The sequence below is a fragment of the Misgurnus anguillicaudatus genome, chromosome 2 (genome assembly GCF_027580225.2).
Source record: "Misgurnus anguillicaudatus chromosome 2, ASM2758022v2, whole genome shotgun sequence".
In the NCBI taxonomy this organism is placed as follows: Eukaryota; Metazoa; Chordata; class Actinopteri; order Cypriniformes; family Cobitidae; genus Misgurnus; species Misgurnus anguillicaudatus.
In genome coordinates, this window is record NC_073338.2 from 46,359,698 (window position 1) to 46,370,336 (window position 10,639).

The 10,639-nt window shown below is 36.3% G+C and overlaps 1 non-coding gene across 1 annotated transcript; it reads right to left on the reverse strand.

The window, feature by feature from the left end:
- Positions 1-10,540: 10,540 nt before the first annotated feature.
- On the reverse strand, positions 10,541-10,611 carry trnag-ccc (transfer RNA glycine (anticodon CCC)). Its single transcript has one exon. It is a non-coding gene; the product is annotated as a tRNA-Gly (tRNA).
- Positions 10,612-10,639: the final 28 nt, after the last annotated feature.

Below are 10,639 nucleotides of genomic sequence, written 5' to 3' on the forward strand. Positions count from 1 at the left end.
AACAATATGTACCTCTGAGGTACTAACTTTTGGTGACCCAGTTACAGTATTTGACAGCATCTTTATTTCAGGGATTTCAGTCATTCTGTACCATGAACAGCAGGGGTCCTTAAAGGAATAGTCATTTATCTAGATTTTTCTTTTAAGATAATTTACTCACCACCATGTCATCCAAAATGTTGATATGTTTCTCTGTTCAGTCGAGAAGAAATTATGTTTTTTGAGGAAAACATTGCAAGATTTTTCTAATTTTAATGGACTTTTAATAGAGCCCAACACTTAACACTTAACTCAACACTTAACAGTTTTTTTAACGGAGTTTAAAAGGTCTATAAACAATCCCAAACGAGGCATAAGGGTCTTATCTAGCGAAACAATTGTAATTTTTGACAAGAAAAATAAAAAATATACACTTTTAAACCACAATTTCTCGTCTAGGTCCGGTCCTGAAAGCGCCAGCGACCTCACGCAATACGTCATGATGTCAAGAGGTCACAGAGGACGAACGCGAAACTCCGCCCCAGTGTTTACAAGTGTGTTTAAAGAGGACCGTTCCTACGTTGTTGTATGTCGAATGATACTAATTAATGTATTTGTGTCAGTTTATTGTTTACAATGGTCCACAAATGTGCGTTGCATATATGTAACACGTGACCTCTCTACATCACTACGCATTTATGTTAGGTCGCGCTGGACCGGATCTAGACGAAAAGTTGTGGTTTAAAACTGCATATTTTTTATTTTTCTTGTCAAAAGTGACAATCGTTTCGCTAGATAAGACCCTTATGCCTCGTTTGGGATCGTTTATAGACCTTTGAACCTTTGAAAAAAACTGTTAAGTGTTGAGTTAAGTATTAAGTGTTGGGCTCTATTAAAATCCATTAAAATGAGAAAAATCCCGCAATGTACATAATTTCTTCTCAACTGAACAAAGAAAGACATCAACATTTTGAATGACATGGTGGTGAGTAAATGATCTGGATTTTTCTTTTAAGAAAATGGACTATTCCTTTATAACCTTTTTCACTAGTAACCATATTTAGTCACTTCCGCACACATTCAAAGCGCCCTGCCTTCATTTGGAGTAGTAGAGTCATGTAGTTTTCTCTCAGCTGATCAGGGGAGATCAAGCTATCTCATGGATATTAACACCAATGCATCTGACCAATCAGCAGTGGCCTGGAGCACCTCATACACAGCCATCTTCCAGAAATCAACTTTTTTGAACCTGGCTTCTCCCACAGCAATAGTTATAACATCATAACTAAACATGGTAAGTTGATGTAACTCACAAATTATTTGGTTGAATAGTTGTGTTAAAGATTGAGATTGTTGTTATTTGCATAGCATTTTTAAAAATTTGCTTAAAGGGATACTTCACCGATTTAGCATTCAGCTTTGTATCTGTAGAAACCCGGCAGTATTACTGAATGACCATGTTTCCCTCCATCATCTCCCCCTGAGAGGAGAGATATCTGCATTTTGGTTCTGCAAAAAAGTCCTCCGATGATGCAAAAATCGTCATATTACATCATCGGAGGACTTTTTTGCAGAACCAAAAATGCAGATATCTCTCCTCTCAGGGGGAAATGAGGGTGGGAAACATGGTCATTCAGTAATACTGCCGGGTTTCTACAGATACAAAGCTGAATGCTAAATCGGTGAAGTATCCCTTTAATGACTGAAAACTAAACGCACCATTTTGGTCATATGCCCCGTTCACCTAAGTTGCACAAATGTCCATTTTCAGACATATGCCTTATAAATTTATGTTTTTAATTATAGTTAAATGGCGTACACAGGTACTTATTGTTAGTGTGAGGCCTAGTACTGTGTGAATTGATTTAAATTATTAAATATTGGCTTGTGATAAAACACAATTATGAGCAAAAAGTGGTACTAACAGTAGTTATGAATGTATTTTCGGTTTTATTATGTTTTTATATTTTCTATGTGAATGCTCTTTTTTTCCAGTAGATCTACATTACACTGTTATTGTTTTCCTTAACAAATAAATGAGAGTTGGTTTAATATTAAGCATATTTCTTTTGCAGCTGTCTGCTCGGCAGCTGAGAAGAGGGATACCATTGTTGTTCCTGTAAACCCAGTCAAGCTAGTATCAGTACCGCAAGACCGTGTCTCTAAATAAATGTTCCTTGCAGTTTGTGCCTATAATAAATAAATGTCCCTTGCAGTTTGTGTGTGTTTTTTATCAAATCTTAAAAATTCACTCTCTGTAATTTATTTTAACCCTAGACAGGCAAGTGCTCATATATGGTAACTTCGTTGACCTTGATTTGCAATGCAAAGGTGAAAAATATTGTTACATTTTTTTTTTTAAAGAATGTCCTTTAACATCCCCCATTGGCTTTCTGAGGTTAAAAATTAGAATTTCCAAAGATTTCAATGAGTGCCCTATAAAGGGTTAAAGGAATAGTCTACTCATTTTCAATATTAAAATTTGTTATTACCTTAACTAAGAACTGTTGATACATCCCTCTATCATCTGTGTGCGTGCACGTAAGCGCTGGAGCGCGCTGCGACGCTTCAATAGCATTTAGCTTAGCCCCATTCATTCAATTGTACCATTTAGAGATAAAGTTAGAAGTGACCAAACACATCAACGTTTTTCCTATTTAAGACGAGTAGTTATACGAGCAAGTTTGGTGGTATAAAATAAAACGTAGCGGTTTTCTAAGCGGATTTAAAAGAGGAACTATATTTTATGGCGTAATATCACTTTTGGGAGTACTTCGACTCGCCTGAAAAGTCCGCTCCCCTTCTCACTCTCATAATGGGAGAGGGAGGGTGTTACTGCGCCGAGTCGAAGTACTCCCAAAAGCTGTTCACTTAACTATTTATGCCTTAATGAAACAGTAGTTAAATTAAGTGTTTAAGCACAAGCCAGCAGTGGCTTCTTCCACTTAATTGCTTTTTGTGTGTGTGTTCAATATTTATGAAAAAAGAAACAAGAACTTAAAGATTAATCAATTGCATCACTGTATTGGCACCTGCAGCAAATGTATTATGCACAATTCAACTCTCAATACATTACACAATACAGCAGGGGTGTCAAACTCATTTTAGGCTGAGGACTGGATGGTAAATAACGCCACGAAGTGAGGGCCGGATAATTTTTTTTAAACCTTAGTGTGCTGATAATTGTGTTAAAATTAACTAAACAAACCAATTAATTAGTTTGTTTAGCAAGAAAACTAGAGAAACTCACAGCTCTGTGAAAACTACATTTCATAAGGTCACACTCATACTGTACATACTATACACACAAATTTACATCTGTACAAAACCCACTGGCCTTAGTTTGAAAAGCTTTAATTTAACTTCTTTTGCCTTAATGCCAAAATTATTTATAAACCATTCACTTTTCTTTGGAATATATTTGTAATGAGAACAGTCATTTAGAAAATGAAAATGCTATGGGGCAGTGGCCCAAACCAAAAATGGCACTATGGGGGGGTGGTACTATTATTGTGGTTTTAATTAAGTATTATAAATATGATGTGTTATATTACTAGCATCCACTTAGACAAGTGATTATAATGGGAAATATAATAACAAGAATTAAAGTGTGACAATCTGCTAAATATTCAATATGTTGATGGAGCTTTGATTCCATGTTTGAAATGTTAAACTGCCTTTAGCAGCCTCTCTTTCCGTTCTCTGTCGTTATTTTGTGAAGGCATTTGTGTTTTTTGTATTTTTTGTCTACAAAGTGTGCCAACAACAGCAAATTTTGTGTTTATATTAACTTAGATCTGATCGGGAACATTAAATTGATTAGACAAGCATTGTAACGTTAATACTAAGAATGTGGATATTTTGTTGTTGTTGTTTGCTTGCTAAGTTGTTAGCACTTTTAGAACACCTACAGCAAATCATTACCGGAAGAAATACATAAACAAACTATATACATAAACAAATATAATATAATAAATCTACCTGTTAATGCAACGAACTTTAAAAACTGTCGTCTTCGCTCTCCAGGCAGAGAGTGGACACAGAGATGCTGCGGAGCGGTCGGGAACACGAAGTGGATCACCGAAATAAGTGGATCTTTAGCGGAGCGGAAACAATAAAACGGCAAGATTTTTGGGCACCGTGTTCAGTCTATGTTCCGTGTTTTGCTGCTTTCCGCAAGTCTCTCATATTAAATACGAACTAGAAAGGGTTTTTAAAATATGTATTTAATATTTAATAAAACTGTATAAATCATCATGCGGGCCGGATTGGACACCTTTGCGGGCCGTATGTTTGACACCCCTGCAATACAGGGTGGCACACTGGAGTGCAGCTTGCACTTTTATTCAGAACCTTTATAATAGCTAACAAATTTGTGAAATTTTGAATAAAAAAGGAAATAAAAGCAGATCATCAGTCATTCAACGTGGTGTGTCAAGCAATGAATGACGCGTCTCCATGGGAAGCAATGCCATAAAGTGATACTACGATCAATAACAATCGCATTGAATTTTTTTTTTTAATGTTTAAACTTACGTGTGAAAAGGTTAAGTAAGGCTTACATTTAAATGTGTCTTTGTTTTGTTTTGAGTGTATGGTCAATAAATAAAGGAATTAAAAAGATGGGCACAAAACCTGTTTGTGGCGCCCCACTTGTCATGTCTCTATTCCCCACCAGTGGGCCGCGCCCACGTCCCACACTGACTTTGAAAAACGCGGAGCTAACATAACAGCTAACTTAGCAATAGGGGTACCTTGGTCAGGATTTTTCCTCTTTTTGGCTGGTGCCGACCAACAATGAAAAATTGTCGTCTGGCTCGACTGGCTGCCTTTCAGTGTCCTTTTCATCATGCACCGTCAGCTTTCTCCAACCATTCATCCCAGCGACTGCGCATGCGCAAAATAGTGAACAAACTTGGTAGAGAAAGCGGGTTGGGTAATACCAAGTAGTCGGTGCGGTGGTCGGGGGGGTACATTACAGATTATTTAAAATATAATACTATTTTTCTTGCTGGCAAATGAAATTAATAAAGAAAATGAACAAAAGTGTTCATTCAGAATATTTCATATTTATTTTAATCTGAATGATGTGATGATATTGGGGGGTTATATTAGCTGGATTTGATTTTTGAGAGGGTCATGACCCCCGAGCAAATTACACACATGACTTTGAGGCTCCCTTGGAAGTTTGTTGAGGGCCCCTAATGCACTCTCAGAAATAAAGGTACACACACCTAAAGGTTACATGTAAGTACCTCAAAGATACTTATTGGTACCTCAAAGGGACACATCTGTACCTAAATGGAACATATTATGACCTTTCTAAAGGGTACCCCCCCCCCCAGACAGCTTTTGTATCTTTTTCTGACAGTGGTACCCCTAATAAGAAACATTAGTGTACTGAATACTTTCTACAGGGTATGAGTTGTAAAACAAAAATGATACCATAAATCATGCTTGTTGCTTTTCTACGCAGACTAAAGATTTTCACCTGCTGCACCCTAAAATGGGTCAAATAATCCTATGGACTGACACTGAAGGATATAACAGGGGCTTAACTTGTGATGAGACTATTAAAGAGATTTGGGCGTTCTTTTGACCCTGCCAAGTTAGTAACCTAGCAACCAACACAATGTTCTAGCATCACGACAGCAGGTTTGGCAAGTCCCATTCACATTTTCAACATCATGAAGCCACAATGAATAAAATCACAGATGACAACGGACAAGAACCAATAAGGACAAAGGTCAAAGGTTTTGACCAGTCACTCTATACACCTATACTTATTATCGATCGTGTCATCTATACATGAATAACAGAAATAACACAAATGAAATAACACAAATGTCAGTGTGAATTAGGAAGCCAACAAAAAACTTTAAAAAATTTTATAAAATTGTGTTTTAGGGCAATTTATTTACAGCTATATAAAAATCTGCTTTTACTTTTATCCGGTCTAACAGCAGGCATAAAAAATACATCAAAATTTAGATAAGCAATAAATACTGTATGTAGGCAATTTAATTTGTATTCACCACCAGAAATAAATGGTCAGAAAATGGCCCCACGCTGTCACGAGGACAGTAACTTTCAAATAGATCTATATGTACCTCTGAGGTACTAATATGCACTTTATAGGTGCTAAGGTACTTTTACTGTACTTTTTGAAAGGGTACCGCCCCAGTGACAGCTAGGAGGCGGTACCTAAATAGGGGCAATCCTTAACCATTTCGTGACAGAGTAACATATCAGGGTTTAGCTGTGTAACACTGGCCATAAAGTCATGTTAAATATCATGTTAGAGATCTGCAAAGCTGGGCTTTGAACCAGATTTTTTTCTCCAATTGGTTCGTTCTGAACAGAAACGTTTTTAACGTTTCCGGTTTTCGGTTCAACCCTAAAATTGAAGTTCCTGAACCGGTTAGAACAAAAAAATAAAGTTCCCAAACCGGTTAATAATGTTCCATGTCAACTGTGGGACATATAAGTAGGCTGATCATTAGGACATTAAACTTAATTTTACTTAAGTCTCGTCATCAAACATTAAAAAAATCTTGTCATCAAACATTAGAAAAGGCTACATTATGTAAGCGGCATAATTCTGACATGCCTACATTTGCTGAGTGCACTTAAACACGCGCACACATACAGAGAGGACGAATTCCAAACGGCGCTTGGGGAGGAAGATGCATGAAGGCTGAAAATTTGATAAACTTATTTGTCTTTTCTCGCATCGACTACTGTAATGCTCTGCTTGCTGGAGTTTCTAAATCTACCCTAAACAAATTACAGTATGTCCAAAACTCTGCATCCAGAATCCTGACAAATACTATGCAAGGTAGGCACATCACTCCTATTCTGGAGTCCTTGCACTGGCTTCCAGTTAGGTTTCGTGTTGATTTTAAAATCCTCATGCTCACTTACAAGGCCTTGAATGGTTTAGCGCCACATTATCTGTCTGAACTTTTAACTGCATATGCTCCAAGACGCGATTTTCGATCCTCTGTCTCTGGCTTTTAATGGTTCCTTCGACACGTTCAAGCTCTATGGGTGACCGGGCATTTTCTTCATTTGCAGGCTCTGGAATACTCTTCCCATTGAGATTCGACAGGCCGACTCTCTAAGTATTTTTAAGTCCTCACTTAAAACTTTTTTTTTTTAGGTTAGCATATAAGTGATTTTATTCCCTTTGTATGCATCCTCTTTTATATGTTCTTAAATTAGATGTATGTGTACTTCATAATGTATTTTTTATATGATTCTGTAAAGCGCTTTGAGATGCAACTTAAAGGCGCTATATAAAATAAATTTTATTATTATTATAATTAAACAGTCGTGCAACATAAAGTGAAAATTATGTTGTTTTTCAGTGCTTTATTCGTCAGATATATTTTAAGGGACTACAGTATGAGACACAGAAGCGCAACTCTCTCTCAAGTTTATACATCAAGAGTTCTGATCTTTGAAGAGCATAGGGATAATCACGTTTGATTGGAGTTGGACCGGACACATTCAACAACATGTGCGTCTGTGCATACAGAAAATTGCTCACTTTAGCGCCTTTTTGTGGTTAAATTTTTAAAATCACTTAAGTGTTAACATTTGCAAGCCTTTGAAACACGTGCAAATGATCAACTTTTTATTATCTTTGAATCAACTTTGTGTCTGTGTGTTTCCTGTTTTTTTTATTGTGATGTTTTTTATTAGCTTTGGTTTTTTTTGTAAAGCACATTGAATTGCCTTGATGTACGAATTTGTGCTATATAAATTAAATTTGATTGATTGATTGATTGATTGATTGATTGAACTTTTACCCTATTTAAATTTGCATATTAATCTCCGAATCGCTTCTGAGCCGAACCGTGGGTCGTGATCTGTACGGATCACAGATCAACTGCACTAATTAGTATAAAAAAAAACATCTTGAGATACTTGGTAGCCTACAATATTTGCCTCTTATGTTTGAGCATTAGAGACTTGGGCTTGAGTAGGCTACTTGCTGGTGACAAGCTTCTCATTTCTCTGATGAGTCAACGACGACATATTGCACAGAAATCTGGTCAAAAAACGGAAAAAAAATAACTATATTACCGGTTACCATTATTTTAAATAAAAGATTCTGTTCCAGAACATATGTTTTTTTAAAGTTTCTGGTTTTCGTTTTCGTTCCACGAACCAGTTCAAAGCCTTGCTGCAAAGAGGATAAATGTATTTAGAGTAGCCTACTAGCAAAAAACATTGCTGTAAACACCTAGCTCTCATCTAAAACCATTTAAACTTTGTAAGCATCAAGTAACTTTGCACAGTACTGCTCATATTATTGTCTCCTTAAGACAAACTGCTCCTCACTTTTGTAAGTCTAAAAAAGCATCTGCTAAATTCCTAAATGTAGATGTAAATGTAACATAATGGCATCAAAATCTATTGTAAAAAAAACTATAATACTCATTAGGAAAGAAAGAACAAAATGATCCGTAAACCAAATCTGAAGTTTAAAAATAAAATGGTCTGTTAGCTCTCGTTTGTTTTGTGTTTGCTTGTGAAAATCATATCAAGTCACAGTTAGACTCAATGGCTTGTAAGGTTAAGTAGTGCACTTACATGTGTGATGGTAATAAGACACAACAGGATATACGACAAGTGCGCTCAAGGTTAAATGGAGACAAAATGTGAATTGGCATCAAATACATCAAATGTACACACAACACACTTTTTTCTATTCCTACCTTATATATATATATATATATTTCTTTTTGGAAAACATGTATCAATAAATACAATGTTGGTCTTTCTTTGTCATCCTTACTAACTTCCAATGACCAACAGATTCCATAAAAACGCTAATTATGAAACTTAAATTGCAGAATAACCTTAAGACAAATTCATATTTCATAACCTGATCAGAGTGGGTACAGTGACAGGGAAAAAAGAGTAACCTGAAAGATAAACGGGACGACCGGATCTATGTCACATTAAGGAGAATTCAAAGGTGCCACATCTTCAACTATGAGGTTCTAAGTCAAGTCCAAATACTTTTTTTTCTACCAATGACTTTAAACTAAAACAATAATATCATCATATTTTTGTAAAAGTGGTTGGGTAAACAAGTTAAAACAATAATACCACATTGGTATACAATATGGCAACATATATCTACTATAAAAAGATAGATTTTAACACAGTTAAAATCTATCTCAGATTTGAGCAGATTTAACATTGTTGCTTTAAACCATTTATTTTTTTGAAACAGAATGGTTTTGATATTATTTGTTTTCTTTAATTAGCTGTCCTTTGCTTTATAATGGTTACACAAAGCCAGTAAGTACTGTGACAACATGCCCTGTAATTGATGCATGTCTTCACAAAGGATAACTGCTTGTTAAATTATTTCTCTTCTTGTTCCTGTGCAATAATGATAAAAAATAATAACTTGTTTGTAGCCAAGCCTTTTTGGCATTTGCATACAGAAATTGACTTTGAAAAATAATCCTACACTGGAGTAAAAATGTGACAACTAGTCCCACTCTCATCTATAATAATAGCCTACTGTTAATGTTGATATGATATGGTTATGCAACGAGCGACCTCTGCTGACAAAAAAGCATTCTGCACCGAGTCTTCTCACGCACAGTTATGTTTTTATATGCGGTCAAAACGGTTGTTGTTCGCGGTCGACAAAACCATGGTGTGGTTTGACAAGAAAAAAATAAAGCAATTTTTCCATGAAGTTGCGCTGCGCAAACCGATCGGGGGCGTAGAACGGTCATATCGGCCGCGAGTGTGATCGATCCCTCGCGGTATTTTGGTGTCATAAACCCACCGGTCAGCGCAGCACTTAGTGGATCACAAAAAAAACTTAAGTCGGATATTTACATTATACGTCACAAACGAAAAGTTGCTGCAAAAATATTAGCCTAACGAATAAACACTGAACGTTTAACTGTTATGGTTGTAACGTTATCTTACACTGTGCTTTAAGAGACACAACCCCAACTTACCCAGCCATGCAGATTTCGTTTGCACTTTGCAGTCATGTAGTTTCACACTTGGCTGACGATGATCTGGCCTGTCGTAGCATCTCATTTTGGCAGCAGCATCTAATTATATTTAATTCAATCATTTTCAGAATTGTCTCACATATATTCTGAACGTGCCTTCATATCACGTATATAGCGAGACAATTGCTTTGATGTCTTAGAAAATTAGCCTGTCAGTAACAATATGAGGAACAAATTAGCTCTTTGCTACAGGTGCAGTTTCAGTGACCATTAGGTTACGTAACTGAGCGACATCTTACTCGAAGAAACTAACTTTTACTAAAAACTAATCAGGTTAAAGTTGTTCCTGTCGCAATGCATGTTGGGAAAAACCTAACGCTGCAGCATATTTGCAAAATAGGCCTATATGTTATTTCAAATTTAGTTTCAGTTGTGATTTTGTATAAAAGTATTTATTGTTTGCAAGTAGGCTACTAATTTTGTTGTTACACATCTGAAAGCGTTAATTTAGCATCTTCCGTTTCAATTCAGATTTTCCTGAAGAGATATTCAAATAAAAGCAGTGCGCCGCCCGGGAATCGAACCCGGGTCGCAAGAATGGGAATCTTGCATGATACCACTACACCAGCGGCGCTTACGCGAAATTCCCAAAGACCACCATG